The sequence below is a fragment of the Phocoena phocoena genome, chromosome 8 (genome assembly GCF_963924675.1).
Source record: "Phocoena phocoena chromosome 8, mPhoPho1.1, whole genome shotgun sequence".
Taxonomy (NCBI): Eukaryota; Metazoa; Chordata; class Mammalia; order Artiodactyla; family Phocoenidae; genus Phocoena; species Phocoena phocoena.
In genome coordinates, this window is record NC_089226.1 from 9,435,989 (window position 1) to 9,452,569 (window position 16,581).

Sequence of the window (16,581 nt, forward strand, 5' to 3'; positions counted from 1 at the left end):
TTTAGTAGAGCGTGGGGCAGAGAGTGGGCAGAAAAAGCCCAGCCTCCCTTTCTTAAGGTCCGATGGGCAGCCTGGACACTGGCCCTGCACATTTTCCAGTCCTGCTTCTCTCTATGCTGTTCCCACAGGCAGTTCTGGAAGGAGTTTGCCTCCTGTTCGTCTCCCCACTGCCTGCCCCACCTCACCACACAAACGACCAGCGCAACTCTGGCTTCTACCTCTTATTTAGAGAGAGTAGGTAACTCGCTGCATCTGTCTCCCCTTCCTAACCTGTAGACCACAGGCGCTGGTACAGCACCTCAAGCAGCGGTCCCCAACTTTTTGGCACCAGGGACCGGTTTTGTGGAAGACAATCTTTTCCACCGATGAGGGGTGGGTAGGGGAATGGTCCAGGTGGTAAGGCGAACGATGCAGAGCAGCAAATGAAGCTTCACTCGCTCGCCTGCCACTCACCTCCTGCTGTGCAACCCGGTTCCTAACAGGCCAGGGACTGCTACCGGTCCGAAGCCGGGGGGGGGGGGGGGGGGGGGTTGGGGACCCCTGACCTAAAGCACTCAGTGTCTGCACTATAATTGGAGGGTCCTCGTCTAACTTCCACCTTAGGCTGGAGAAAGGACTTGAGTTCCAGGCCCCTCCCTTCTGCTGCCGCAGGAGACTACTTCCTTCCCAGGGTTTTATCAGCAACAGTCTGCACTTCAGAAAGAGTAAAAAAGAGAAAAGGAAGTTTTGAGGGGAGCTGGCAAAAAAAGAGAGTAGCAAGAGGCAGAGAAGATGGGGAGAGTTGAGTCTATGGAGAGAGAGGGTAAGTTTCTTCTGATAGGGTTATGGAGTCTGGTGGGAAGAAATGTGTGTCTGGGGTGTGGGCGTGTGTGTTTATGGAGAGAATAGCTACCCCAGGTCAACTTCCATGGCCTAGAGACATCACATAGGCCAGAGAACATAGCTGGGAATTTTCAGTGGCCAAGCTGGGGGCTGTATGGGAAGCTTCTTGGTGGTTCAAAGCCTGCATGCCAGCTGGTAGTGGATGAGCTGCTGGCATGTAATTGCCCAGGAGAGCAGTCTGAGGACAGCCCCCCTATCTCACACTGATTACTGCCCCTGCCTCTCTCTAGTACACACACACACACACACACACACACACACACACAGTCCATTTACATCCCCCCAGAGCCTGTAGCCTCCCACCACTCTCTCTGCCTTGGTCCTTTCCCAGGGACCAAGCATATGTGTGTGTGTTTGTTGGGGAGGGGGACAAGGAACTAACATCTGTCCCCCACCCCTGCTAGGCTATGCCTGTGAATGGCCCAGCAGGGCTGCTGGCTTCAGAGCAATGGTGCCAGGGGGCGCTGACCCAGCCTGCAGGGGCCAAACAGGAGGGGGGATCAGAGAGCAAAGAATAGGCCCCTGGCTGGAAAGCAGACAGCAGGAGCCAGCCCCCGGCAGGAGCCAGAGTCTGTTGGCTCAACCCCTGTAGCTGCTGAGATAATAGGCCAGGGCCCCTTGTCCCAGAGCGCACTCTCCACCCCCGCCCCGGCCCCCCACCCCTGGGGTTCCAGTGGAGGAGCCTGGGGGGAGTTAGTTTGCAACACACACCGCCAAGTCTGGAAATTTGGAGGCAACTGGGCAGAAATGTCCACATCCCAGTACAGATGGAATGAAGGCTAGGGAGAACAAGGGTTTTCCTGATTCCTTTTATTAAACTTGGTACAGAGCAAGCACTCCGTACGTATTGGTTTAGTGAATACACCCACTCACAACAACTGCCCCCGCAGAACCCACTAGCCTTCCCTCTGTTCCTCCCATTCATTCTTATTCTCTGTCTCTGTCTCTGTCTCTCTCCCCTTCTATATTATTCTCCTAGGGCTGCTATAACAAAAAAGACACAAACTAGGTGAACAAAAACAACACCTATTTATTCCCTTTCGCAGGCTGCAAGTCTGAAGTCAAGGGCTATGCTCTTTCTGAAGGCTCTAAGGAAGATTTCTTTCTTTTTTTAATATTTATTTTTTTAACATCTTTACTGGAGTATAATTGCCTTACAATGGTGTGTTAGTTTCTGCTTTATAACAAAGTGAATCAGTTATACATATACATACATCCCCATATCTCCTCCCTCTTGTGTCTCCCTCCCACCCTCCCTATCCCACCCCTCTAGGTGGTCACAAAGCACTGAGCTGATTTCCCTGTGCTATGCGGCTGCTTCCCACTGCCTATTTTACTAGCTATCTATTTTACATTTGGGAGTGTATATATGTCCACGCCACTCTCTCACTTTGTCCCAGCTTACCCTTCCCCCTCCCCATATCCTTAAGTCCATTCTCTAGTAGGTCTGCGTCTTTATTCCCGTCTTGCCCCTAGCTTCTTCATGACCTTTTTTTTTCTTTTTTTTTTTAGATGCCATATATATGTGTTAGCATACGGTATTTGTTTTTCTCTTTCTGACTTACTTTACTCTGAATGACAGACTCTAGGTCCATCCACCTCACTACAAATAACTCAATTTCGTTTCTTTTTATGGCTGAGTAATATTCCCTTGTATATACGTGCCACATCTTCTTTCTTGTCTCTCCCAGGTCTGGTGGATGCTGGTAGTCCTCGGCATTCTTCGGCTTGTAGACGCATCTCTCCAATCCCTGCCTTTGTCTGCACATGGCATTCTTCCCTGTGTGTGTACATCTTACAAGGATACGAGTCATTGGATTAGGACCCAACCCAATCCAGTGTGACCTCTTCTTAACTACCGAAAAGGTCCTACTTCCAAATAAGGTTACATTCTGAAATTTAACCCAGTATACCTTCTTTTTCTGCTTTTCTTCCTTCCCTTTCCCCCTCTATTATTTCTGATACGCTGCTAGGGATCCTATTTTGTTAGTTTAAAAAATAGTTTTAGGGCTTCCCTAGTGGCGCAGTGGTTGAGAGTCCTCCTGCCGATGCAGGGGACACGGGTTCGTGCCCCGGTCCGGGAAGATCCCACATGCCGCGGAGCGGCTGGGCCCGTGAGCCATGGCCGCTGAGCCTGCGCGTCCGGAGCCTGTGCTCCGCAAAGGGAGAGGCCACAACAGTGAGAGGCCTGCGTACCGCAAAAAAAAAAAAAAAAAAGTTTTATTATCCTAGGCATAATAAATGCTCATGCAAGAATATCCAAGCAGAATAAAAGAGTATGAGATGAACAAAGTCCTCACACCATTCTTATCCTTCTTCAGCCTGGGGTAGCTACAGATAGTTTCTTGTGTATCCTTTCAGATTTTAAGAAAGAGCATATATCTCTCTATCCTTCTTAAAACACAAATGTGATCATATTAATTGTACTGCTTTGCAGCCTGCTTTTGTTAACATCAATATGTGTAGGGTATCCTTTCACATCAGTATATATAAATAGAGCTGACAAGATTTTACTGGTATGGGGAAACCTAAACATATTGTAGAGTTTATGGTTAATATTAGTAAATTAGTTTGGGGCATGTTAAGTTTGAGATGCCTGTTAGAAATCTCAGTGGTGTTATCAAATGGGCAGTGGGATGAACTAGTCTTGAAGTTCAGAGGAGCAGTCTAGGCTAGAGATATGAATTTGAGAGCCCTTCAACTCTATTATTTTAAGATATTGTTGGTCATTTTTATGTACCTTTTAGGCTCAGGCATCATTTGGGGGGGTGATTGTTTCCAAAGTAATTAAATAAACTTGTATTGCTTATAAAAAAATTTGAGAGCCTTCATCAAATAAATGCTATAGAAAGCCACAAAACTAGATGAGATCATCAAGGGAGATAGAAAAAAAAAGTAAACAGGTCCAAGGACTGGAGCTTTGGTTACTTTAATATTTAGAATTTAGGGAGTTGAGGAGGAAGCATAAAGAAAGCTTAGAAGGAGCCAGAGAGATAAGAGGAAATCTGGGAGAGTGTGGTATCCTGGCAACCAAGTGAAGGAGGAGGGAGGGATCTATAGTAAATGGAATAAGAAGAGCTAGAATGAAGACCAAGATGAGTCATTAAATTCAGTAATGTGGATGCCACTGTGACCTTGTTAAAGGCAGTTCTGGTGGTTGGGTGGAAGCAAATTCTGATTGGGGTGGCATGAGAAAATAGAAGCAAAGGAATTAGAGTTTTGCTGAAATGGGAAGATTTGTGGGGAGAAAGTTGAAAAAGAAGTGGGATCAGAAATCTCTTTTAATAAAATGGGAGGGAAAGCCTCCTGCTTCTGTGCTGACTGAAATTACCTAATAGAGAAGGGACATCCACAATTCAGAGAAGAGGGGAGCGTGGCTGGAGCAATGTCCTTGACTGGAGAGACGACGGGGAAAGGAAAGCTGAGCATGTCTACAAGAAACTGACTCTGATGATTGACCATGGGAATGTAAGCTGAGTAAGGAGGGAAGTAGGGCCACGAGTTGAAAAACTGGAGTGACAGTGAAAAGGAATTGAGATCAATGGGAAAAAAATAAGATTCATGGATTATCATGGTGGGGCTCTAAGGTTTGTTGGAATTGGAACATCAGAAGAAGCCAATGGGAAGACATAGGAGATGACGATTGGAAATGAGGTTGCTTGAAATTAAGATCATGGAGTAGTTCAGTTACTGGTTATGACAAGGTCTACTAGGGTATGACCACAGGAATTAATGGCTAAGGTAGAGCAGACAACAAGGTGGTGAGAGGAGAGGTCAAGAAACTGAGCAGCAAAGATATTGTTCGGTGTTTTGTTTTGTTTTGTTTTTTGATTTTTGAGGTTATTTTTGGCTGAGCTGCCAGCAGGTAGGATCTTAATTCCCTGACCGGGTATCAAACCCGTGCCCCCTGCAGTAGAAGCTTGTAGTCCTAACCACTGGACCAGCAGAGAATTTCCGAACAGCAAGAATATCGGATGGATCATCTGAGTGGTTATTAGAACCATCAAGAATTAGAGCAGGGGAAGAGTTGGTGAGAAACATTGAGCCGGAAGCTAAAATCTGCAAGGAATGAGGTGGTAGGACCCAGGAGTCAGCAGTAGGTAGTACTGAGATGGTGGGTAATAGAGTCTTATGACATTAGACTCAAATACGGGACATTTTCAACAACGAGGAGCAAGGAGTATATTGTTCCCCTTCAGGACCAGTGATACATGTTTGTGGCAGAAAACATCTGCCTCATTTTTATGTCCTTTAACAATTCTGAAGTTTCCATGATGTAGATCTTGAATACTTCTCATTTGTTTATTCCTATGTTCATTATTGTTGTGTTACAATTATAAACTGGACCTTTCTTTTGGACTCTTCCTACATTCTTTATACCTCCCCCCCTTAAACCCTGAACCTGAGGAAGCCAGTCCAGTGAGTCTCTGAGAGCTATTTCATCAGCTCTGTACCTCCTGCCCATCTCCACAGCCACGGCCTTAGTTTAGATTCTCACCATCTTTCACTCTGACTATTGCAGACTAACTCCCTGCGTTCAGCCTCCCATTGGGAATCCATCCCCTACTCTGCTGCTTCAAGGAACTGTCGTATATTTGTTCAAACCCCATTTAGTAAGCAACCACCAAGTGCCAGTCTCTGATGTTCAAACCTGATCATGTCACTCGCCTACTTAAAAATGATAATGGCTTCTCAATTCCTAGAGGAAGTGCATACAACTATCGCCATAGATCATGTGTGCCTCTCCCAGATCTTCTCCATTACCCCACCTCTCACCCCATCCCTCTGGCCATCTACATCCCACCGCCAAGCTGCCTTTTTTCTTTCACGGGTGGTGCTCTCTCTACTTCTGTACCTTAGCTCTTGCCATTCTCCACTTCCTTTTCCTGAAGTGCCCTCTCCCTTCCGTTCTCCACCTGCCAGGATTCCATGCAGATTAGTGATTAGTGAAGCCCTCCCTGACTCTCCCAGACCACTTGATTTATTCCCCTACTGTACAATTTAACATGTGATGTTTAAATTATTTGCTCCATGATTAGCTTCCCCATAAGCTCCAAGTTCCCCTTAGGGAGCTGGAACTTATATCTGACTCATCTTTGAACCCTGGGTGCCCGACATGTGTAGCATAGCAGTTATTGTGAACTTACCATTGGCAGGGCTTTTCTCATTTAATTCTCCTAATAACTTAATAAATAGGTACTGTTACTACCCTCATTTTACAGATGGGGAGATGTAGGCACTGGGTGGTTAAGTAACTTGCCCAAAGTTACTTAAGTGGCTACTAAATGGAGGATCCAGGATTTAAACTCAGGCTAATCATACACCGTGTGCTTGGTATACCACCTCTCTGTGAAAGACCTGCATCTGAGGATAGCAGAAGGAAGATTCCCCTGCCCCCACCCCACCATTCTTATGTATAATTCATAATTCTAGTAACAGAATGACTTCTACAAGCACATTGCTGAGTGTAATCCACTGAGACCTCCAGATCTTTTTCTACCATTCTGTTTTTAGTTCCGAAATCCCATAGTTCCTGGTACCTATCAGTATTAAACCTGCTGCTCTTTCCATTTGCTCATTTCTATAATTCCTGGAACTTTTGCAGTTTCAGGGAAGTCAGAAATGGACTATGTTTTTTATCACTCTTTGTCTCAATTTCCCAGCCTCAGCCTCTCTCTCTCTCTCTCCCCCTCTCCCCCCTCCCTCTCCCTCTCTCTCTCTCTCTCTCTACATGAGCATAAAATTCACAAAGGAAGAGACCAATTAAGATCTTCAAATCCCCTGCATCCAACAGAGGATGTCTCATTTTTCAATTAAAGAGAAATATTCCCGTGCCTCTAATGATTTACATTCAGAGGGAAATGTTTTTGCATTAAATACATATGTGAAAGGTTCTCCACCTTACGTCACTGAGTCTTTAGTCTCTGTGTTCTTTGAGTTGCTACTTGTGTTCATAGATTTATTTGTATTCACCTCGAGTACTGGACCTATCTCCAGTGTCTTTCGGGACCCCTCTGCCCTGGAGTCCTTCCTTCCACTGCTCTACATTGAGCTTTGGTTTTCTACACCATAAGGGGCTCCGTTTAACCGACATATCCTGGAGCTCAATTCCTGGGAGTGAAGATGACTCCAAGGTCTCTCTGGGCTTCCATGGTCTGACCTGGAAAAGCCAGCATCATTGTGACCTCATTCCCCATCTACACATGTAGAGAAGTCATTATTCTGACAAGTCACAAGAACCTATTCTTCTTCTTCCTTCCATTCATGTGTCTCTCTCCTTTCCCCATGGCTTTTCTTCCATGTCTCTCTCTCTCCTTCCATCTTCCCTACCCCCATCCTGCTGCCTGTTTATTTTAAAGCCTTACCTCCTAGGTCCTGATTGCAAGGCTCATAAATATTCAACATTTCCTAGAAGCAACCTCTGAATGTTATTTCACCACTCAGTGTTGTTACCACATCCAATCAGAAATGGAGCTAGACTTTACTCAGGGTCACTTGCCTCCACCCCCTGAGCCCTGCACTCTCAGCATGGGGGCCTTATTTTCCTCTCCAAGATCTTAATCATAAAGGGATGGCCCACTGTGACTTTGGAGCACTTTATGGATTCCAACCTTGACAAGTGCTGAGAGCCCCATCCCAAATGTGAGAATTTCCAAATATTCCATCATGAGAGGGTTTACCTATTCCAGAGCAATAACCCTGGCATTAAAAGAGGAGAAGGTTGGGCTTCCCTGGTGGTGCAGTGCTTGAGAGTCCGCCTGCCGATGCAGGGGACACAGGTTGGTGCCCCGGTCCGGGAAGATCCCACACGCCGCAGAGCGGCTGGGCCCGTGAGCCATGGCCGCTGAGCCTGCACGTCCGGAGCCTGTGCTCCACAACGGGAGAGGCCACAGCAGTGAAAGGCCCGCGTACCGCAAAAAAAAAAAAAAAAAGGAGAAGGAAAGATAGGCACAGGTCTGGAGTTATAATCCAGGTAGAAAAACTATAAGCACTCTGCCTGATGCACAGAAGACATTCGGTAAATACTTTAGTTGTGTTGAGTGATTTCCAAGCATACGATAAAAGAAAGAAAGGAAAGAAAAATAAACCAAAATCTAAGCAATGGTTGGTTAGTTGTGAGGGACTATATGCAGTTTTTTCACCTTTCCTCCATTTAAAAATATTTAAAAATACTGGAAAATATAAAATTATCATTTTAAAGGTTTAAATAGAGGCAGGAGGGCAGGCAGATTACAGGTTGAGGACTCTCCTCAGGACAAAGTGTTCCTGCCTCGATGGGCACCCAAGCCCAGGCAGCAGCCAATCTCTTCTTTCCTCCATTGGTTTGGAAAAAGGGTCAGCAAACCCACAGCTCTTTATATTGGAGGGAAGGAAGGAAGAGAGATGTACGGACAGGAAGCAAGTGCAGGGAATCAGAGAACGGTAGGTCCCTTTGCAAATATCCTCGCCAAACCTTTCTTCTCATCCAGGCTTGGCTTGAATCCTTCCAGAGACAGGGAACTCAAAACCTGGTGGGATGCCTAGGACAAGATGGGCAGCTCCAACAGAGAGAATGGCTCTGGTCTGTAGATACCCGCCTCACCTTTGGGGCTTGGTTCTAGTTCTGCCTCTAAAGAATTGGTTGGGAAGTGGGTAGGAAGAGAAGTAGGATCAAAACCAGAAATGGAGTCCAAGAATTAAGGAAGAGAAAATCACTTGGTGAGATTCCAACATTAGTCGTGTCATTGGAGACTGAAGGCCAAGCTCATCTTTCAACACAGTCTTGAGCCCTCTCTGCCCAAAACCCACACGGGGACTTAGGTTGGCAGAGGTTGGGGGTAGAGTGGGTGGCAATGACTTGTGCCAGCATCCAAAGAAACAGCTTTCCAGCTCCCATTTCAGCACAGCTTAGGTGGGAGATGCAAGTGGGGAATATTCCATGGGGCTACTTCAAAAGGCCAGGGCTGCTGTCAGAGGAGGCTGTAAAAGTGTGTGTGTGTGTGTGTGTGTGCGTGTGTGTGTGTGTGTGTGAGGGGGAGGGTCGGTGTGGGGACAGGGCCCATGTGTTTTGGGCTCTATTAACTAACTCCCTCCCATCCATCACAGCCTCCCCCTGGGCCTCCGAAGCCCTGGCAGCTGGGTCACCCCGGGGAGGCTGGGCTGAGGGTCCCTAAAGGGAACCAGGCTCCAGGCAGAGCAGCGGAGACACATGTGTGCCTGGCTGGGTTGGGGCTGGCGCCTCATTGAGAAGGGGGCTCTCCAAGCTGGGCTTCATTAGGGCAGTGGCACTAATAGGGGAGGGGGTGCAGGGGGCCGGGCTGACAGCCAATTACTTGCTCGTCTGCATTATGGATTAACCCATCTGGGTCTGGGAGATTGGCTCCGAAAGGGGCACAAAAGGGGGGGGCGTGACCACAATCACACACTGAATTATCCAGTCTGAGCACAATTGTCCACCAACAAACAGGGCCTCAGGATGGGTGGCCCCCTTGGGCTCTCTCCATCCTCCACCCCTCGCCCCACAGGAAGAGCCAGAGATAAACCACCGCCTGGTTAAAAGGCAGGGTGTGGGATGAAGAGAACAAGGATATGCCATTCCAGAGAGGCGGGGAATTCAGGGGACAGGGGCTGGGTTTGAGGTTAAGCCAGAGAAGTCAGGAGCCAAGCAAAAGTTCTCCCAACAGACTTTTTAACTTCAGTCCCCTCTACTTCAGAGGCAAAACATGACTTAAACATGCCCATCTGAAATACTGGACAGAGTCAGAGAGCAGAGGGTCTCAGCTGAGTCTAGGGGAAAGGAATGGAAGGACTCTCAGAATCGGGTGTCTCACATGTCACCCATCACCCTTTCTGAGGTTAATTGATTCCAGAAGTGAATAAGGGGCTTTCAGATGGGGTCCTGGAGGACCCCTGCCCTGCTCTGGCATCTCTGATGCTCTCCCAGTGGGAGTGCCCTGCACCCTCCCCCATAACTCCTCCTCTAAGAATAAGCCCACCGTGCAGGGTGATGGAGGAAGAATGGGAGGGGGCGGCAGGCAGGGGCCTTCTCTCCTCTGGCTAATCCCCTCATTACCATCTCATAATCAGAATCACGCTTTCAATGTAAATGGGGCTGTTAAATATTGGTTTCTCTAGACACGAGCTCCTTTGGAGAAAATTATTGATGCTCCCTCTTCTGCCATCCCTGGCTGGCTCCACAGTGAGGGTGGGTGGTGTGAGGTGTTAGTGAGGGCTGGGGGCTTCAGAGCCTGGTTGGTGAGGAAGGTGAAGGTACCTGACAAGCAGGGGCAGATCATTTGTTTTTAGTTGGCCCGGGCAGCCTCCATGTCCCTGGTTCAGCAGAAGAAACTCATCCGGAGGAAACTGGTTCATTTTGAAGTCAAGAACTTCTTGACTGCAAGAAGTCAAGCTGATTGGCTTCTGGTACCAAATCACTTTAGACTGGAGAGCAACGTGGAGCTGTAGATCCCAAAGTGAGATTCCTGGGAGAAGGGAGGTGTATTCATTGGGCAGCTCTGGCATCTCGCCCTTTGCCCATTGCTAGAAACCCCTGGCGCGCCCCAGGGCAGTGACCTGGACTCCCTGGCCAGCCATTTCTAGATACAAAGCGCAACGTAAAGCTACGAGGACTCTTCACACGCGAAGCTTCGTGCTTGTCCTGCTGCAGCAGGTCCTGCGAGACAGCTATGGTGGTTATCACCCCAACCGGCGGATGAAGCTCAGGCCCGTCAGGTGACTCACCAGGTCCACATGGCTGCTCAACGGCAGATTCATATTGGAACATGGTTCTCCCGAGTCCAAACTCAGCCCCGTCCCTTTGTGCCAAGCTCTACCCTTTAAAATTGAGACTACTACTCCTATGCCACCGTGCGGACATGGAGACCATTTGGTGTGTCTGTAGTATGACCGCAGAGGTGTGTGCCTTGAGAGGTGGGTATGCAGAGCAGAGCAGGTCATTTTCTGCTCTGTTCTCCCACTATGGTTAAGACACAAGGCTGCAGACTGTTGGCGAGGCCACCACACTGCCTGTTGTCTCTCTCTGTTCAGGGGCCACATCCTTCCCAGCCATGTCTCGACCCTGGGTCCAAAACTGAGTATGAAAATAATAATAACGACAACAACAACAGTGGCTTCTCACATTTGCTTAGCATTTAACAGTTTACAAAGTCCTTTTCATGTGTTATATGATTAAATCCTCACAACCACCTTGCAAACTAGCACTATTGCTTACTGCTAAGGACATGAGCTCTGGAATCACACCGTAGGTTGACGTCCCAGTGCCACTTAGTAGCTGGGTGGCCTTGGGTAAGTTACCTCACGTTCCCTGCTTCTATGTCCTTCTCTATGGAATAAAGATGGTAAGAATAGAGCCTGCCTCCTAGAGTTTTGGGGAGCAATTAAGGAGATTATACATGCGAGCTGCTTACAGGAGTGTCTGGTACATATCAGTCAACCTTAGCCATTTTGAGGTGGGGTAAGGACTATAATCGCATTTTACAGATGCAGAAACTGAGGCTTAAAGGACTAAGTAACCTGTCTAAGTTTAGTCGGTTGGTAACGACAGAGCTGGTTATTAATTCGGGTCGGCAATGAAATCTGCAGGGGGTCTGGGACTCCTGCCCGACAATGAAGAAGGCGGTCTCCTGAGGTCCTTTGTTGGGTTTTAGACGGGAAGGGCAGGTTCTTTCTCTGTTTAGCGAGTTCGGGCACACACGGAGGAAGGAGAAGCAAGTTCTCCACGGCGGCGAGTGTGAGGCGACCCCTCTTCTCCCCGGCCGGAGGCAGCTTAGTGGAAGCCCGGGCACCACGTGGCTCGCGCAGAGCCTCGGCTGAAAAAGAGAGGGCGGGAGATGCCTTCGGAGGCCCCTCCCCCCCAGGGCCTGAGAGTGCTTCCGCTGCTCGGCTCCCTCCGTTTAGCTTTCTCCTCATTAACTCCCCGGCCTCATTAATCAGCCGCGATGAAATGCGCCCCCGGGAGCACTGCCCGCCCGCTCCGCCGTTTGGCGCTTTAATTATCGTCCCAGCGGGAGGAGGAGGGGTGGGCGACGTGCGCGCGCGTACACACACACACACACACACACACACACACGTGTCCTCGGACGGACAAGACCAAGCCGGGCCCGGGTCGTGGCTCAGCCAGGGCAGCAGACACAGGCTTGGTCCCCAAGATGCTGCGTCAGCCCCAGGCAACCCTAGCCAATACTTGGCATCTGTCAGTGAGTTTACTGTAGTGGTGTCATTTGCATCGAGCCCCCTCCCTACAACGGAAGGGAGGACTTCCTTCTGTCCAAAAAGGTCCACAAAGCTTCATCTCTCTGGTCTAATTTCATTTACTAACCAAAACCCTCGCTGACCCGCCTACTGTGTGCTGTGCTTCTAGGTGTTGGAGATACAGACATAGCACCTGTCAGGCCCCAGGAAGCTCCCACATTGTCCAGGTGGGAGACAAGTGGAAGAGAAAAACGAACCTAACTTGAAAAAGAGAATACAAGAACAAAAACCCACACAGGAGGCCACAGAAGTGAAGAACAGAGCAGGGAATGCAGCCAGGGCCTGCCCAAAGCAGTTTTCCTAAGAAGATCAAAGCTTGAAGGGGACTTAAACTATAAGTGAGAGTTAGCTGGGGAAGGAGTGGGTGCTTAAAGAAGCAAATAGAAAGTACAGAGGACAAAATATAGACAGCACTGTGTGTGCAGAGTCCTGTGGGTAATTCAGGCTGGTTGGAGGACCAGATCATGACAAGGGGACAGCGTGTGGTAAGACGCAGGTCATGGGCAGCCTTGTCTGACGTGCAAAGGAGGCTGACTTAGATCTAACCTAAAGGCAATGAGAAGTTACTGACAGATTTTTAAGCCAGAGAGTGACATGATTAGACTTATGGTTTGGAACACCTCTTTTTGATGAGCAGGATGAATTGGATGGGACAGGAATGGAGGCAGGGAGGCTAATTAGCAAGTAGGTGACTGATTGGGTGTAGAAGGCAAGAAAGAGACAGAGAGGAATTTGGGATAGCCTCAAGTTTCCTCTGCAAAGTGTGTTTTGGGAACTGGGAGGAAGGTTGTCTTGAGGTGTTTCAAGGTCTCTGACTCAGCTCAAATTAAAGGCAAGGCAGAGTCCAGCTGGTTCTCTCCTCTGAGGAGGCGACCAGGAGACTTGTCTTCTAGTCCCAGGTAGGTAAATTACTTCACCAGTTCTCTCATCTGTAAGATGAAATACAGATTGAATCTGGTTTACGAACTCACACCTGCAGTGTCCAGGGAGGTAACAGAAAAGATCTGAGCAGACCAGGAGAAGAATAAATGTCCAGTAACAAGGGCAGTGCCCTTCAACAACAGACTGCTCTAGCCATGTTGGAAAAGGGCTCAGGATTGCCAGATCATCTGCAGGAGAAACCAGAACTCAGAATTTTTAATATGGTGCCTCCTAATTTAACAATATCCATGTAATCCAAACATGCTTGGTGTGAAACGTATCTAATGTATTTAAATCCATGAGTTCATAATGATTTTTTTTTTTTTTAGCAGTACGCGGGCCTCTCACTGTTGTGGCCTCTCCCGTTGCGGAGCACAGGCTCCAGACGCGCAGGCTCAGCGGCCATGGCTCCGTGGTATGTGGGATCTTCCCGGACCAGGGCACGAATCCGTGTCCCCTGCATCGGCAAGCAGACTCTCAACCACTGCGCCACCAGGGAAGCCCCCATAATGATTTTTTTTTTAAATCATTGCTTACCTTTAGAGGATGCTAAGGAATTGGTTCATTATTTTGAGAAATAATAGGTAAAGGAAAAGAATCAAGCCTTTATCCTACCTTTTCTACTTGGATGTACCGAAGTGTAAACAAATAGTTGATGACAGGTTTTCTTTAGAAAAGTATTCCAGCTAATAAATGAAGATGGAATCACAGAATTAGAATGCCACAATTTGGCAATCCCTAATGAAATAATGGATCCAGGCAATGATCTTTACTGGAAACTGGATGCTGATATAACAACAACAAAAAACAGACAAGCAGACATTACTCCTGATACGATTACACAGTATTGCCTATGAAGTACTCTTGCAAAAAAAATATCAAGCATTCATTGATCAAGCCTTTATATCTAACAACCAATTTACAGGAAATATAGGGGCAGAAGAACGTGTTAAATGACACCATGGGGATACATTCAACAAAATTCAAACTGTGGAAAATTCTACAGAACAAATGACCCAGTTTTGTCATTTGCAAAGAAAAAAGAAGAGAAAGATTAGAGGGGAACATCCAGTTAACAGACATTGCTCTGTACGGATTCATCTGGATCCTAATCTGAACAACAACAATGAAGAAAAATCATTGAAACAACTGGGGAAGTTTGAATATTGATTATATATTGGGAGATATATTTTAGGTGTGACAATGTTATTACTCTTATTATGTTATTTAATGAGACCTTACCTTTTAGGACTACTTTGAAATATTTCCAGAAGAAATATGATTTCTGACATTTGCTTCAAAATCACGAGGGGAGAGAGGTGGGGACAGATGAAGGAAGATTGTTTTTGAATGGACAAGTGCTGAAGCTGAGTGATGGATCCATGGGGCTCATTCTATTAGTCTCTCTAATTTTGTATATGTTTATTATCCAGAATATGCTATTATCCATAATAGAATGCTTAAAAATACTTAACGGGCCAAAATGTGTCTGTCGCCTAGATTTGGTCCACGAGCCGCCAGATTCTGGTGAGCTTCAGCTTCCACTCAACGCTACCCCCCCCACCACCACCCCGTGAGTCCGAGCCCTCAGTGGTGGGCGCTTTATCTCTAGACCTCGCTGTCCCTTTTCAGGTCCTTTCCCAGAGGTGCCCATTTCCCAGGGAACGTAAGAGTGTGGCAAAGAGGAGCATGAAACAAAGCCATAAAGACCAGCGCGAGTTCCCTGGGACAGAAGACACCCCAGCATTAGGGAGCAGGGAGCTGGGTGTCAGGGGCCGTCACAACCTAGCACACTTCCTTTAGTTCCCTCCCTCCTCTATCCAAGTCTTCTACCTCAACGTCAAAGGTACACACACCTGTCCAGACGTCCCAGCTTTTACCTCAGCATTCCAAAGCCCAGACAAAGGCTTCCACTGCCCAGGAAAATAAAATAAAAAGAGGGCATCTCTCCCGGAACAGTTCGGGCTAGAGAACAGTTCGTCAACCTGGGGAGACGTAGCATTTGGGGCGCGGGAGGGGAGCGAGTGAAAGTCCCGTGATCCCCAGGCACGAATGAGGGACGGTGCTGGAGGCCGGCTAGTGCTTTTCTGTGCAGCCTCTGCTTCCTGCCTCCCCTTCCTCTCCTCCCCCCAGGCTCCCTCCTTGAAAGACCCTTTCCCCGGCACGCGCCGGCGGCGCTAGCTGCTCTTTTCGAACGGACGGGGCCAGCAGGGAGAAGGAGTTAACGCCAGGCGAGCGCGCGGGGCGGCGGCCGGGCTCTGGGCGTGGAGGGGACGCGGACAATAGGCAATCAGCAGCCCAGCAGGGCGCGCGCTCCCCGGGCGCCGCCAGTCCCTCCGCAGACCCCTTGGGCCTCTTGTTGTTCCCTGGCTCCTCCTCCCGCCCGGCCTTGGGGGCCCAGATTGGCCCGGGCGTTGGGGGTTTGGCGAGGCTCGGAGCTCGGCCGCAACTGGACCTATGTCCGCGGTGCAGGCCTCGCCCCTCCGCCCTCGCGCGCTCCGGCCCCTGGGTCTGCGCGCAGCGATCTGGCGGCCGGCCCTCCCCCTCTCCCCCATCCTTCAACACCCGCTCCCCGGCCCATCGGGGTAATGAGCCGCCCTCGGCCAGGCCCCGGCCCCATTGTGTGCACGTAGGGAACGAAACCGGGTCTCCGCGGTGCGATGGAGAGTGACCGCGCGCGCGGCTGCGAGCCCCGCTTCACACCTGCTCCCCGCCCCCAGCCCGGGGCGGGCGCGGGTGTGTCCTCTCCCTCCCCGCGGGAGGGGTCTCAGCTGGGGCTGCACTTGGTAAAGAGGCCGTGGAGAGGCAGGCGGCGGCCCGAGGAGGAGCTATAAATTTGGAGCAGATGCGGCCTGACAGGCCCCGAGCCCGGGGAGGTGGGGGGAAGGCTCCGTTCCCGGCCCAGGCCCCATCTTCCCGTCTGCAGCGGAGTTAGACGGACTCCGGGCGAGGTGACCCGGAACTTTGGAGGTACAGGAACCCGTCCCCCCCACTGCCACCTCCGCTTCGGCTGTTTGTGTACCCACGCGTGGGGAGGAGGACTGGAAGGCAGGGAGGTGCCGCAGGGAGGCGCCGGAATAAGCTTATTGCTTTCCCCTTAAAAAGAGTGGTTTCTTTGGAAGAGACTGGCAAAGTCTGAGCCCCTGGCTCTGGCCTGACACTTCTGGGCAGCAGCTAGAGAAAAAAAAAAAGCAGATAGTAGAAGCATGCTTCGGCTGTTCATTCCACACCATTTAAATGCCCATTTTGTGCTAAAAATGCAAGGTAGGGAGACACAGGCAGACGGGATGGGGGGAGGATGGGAACGGGTGGCAGAAAAATACTAAGGAATGATGCCTGCCATGCTGTAAGTGCTATAGGTGCCGTGATACTGTACATTTAAATAGCATTTCCCTTTAGTAAGTACAGTCCTCCCTGGGTATCCTCTGGGGATTGGTTCCAGGACCCCCATACCAAAAATCGGATACTCAAGTCCCTTACCTCAAATGTCCTAGTATTTGCATATAACCTATGCACATCCTCTTATAT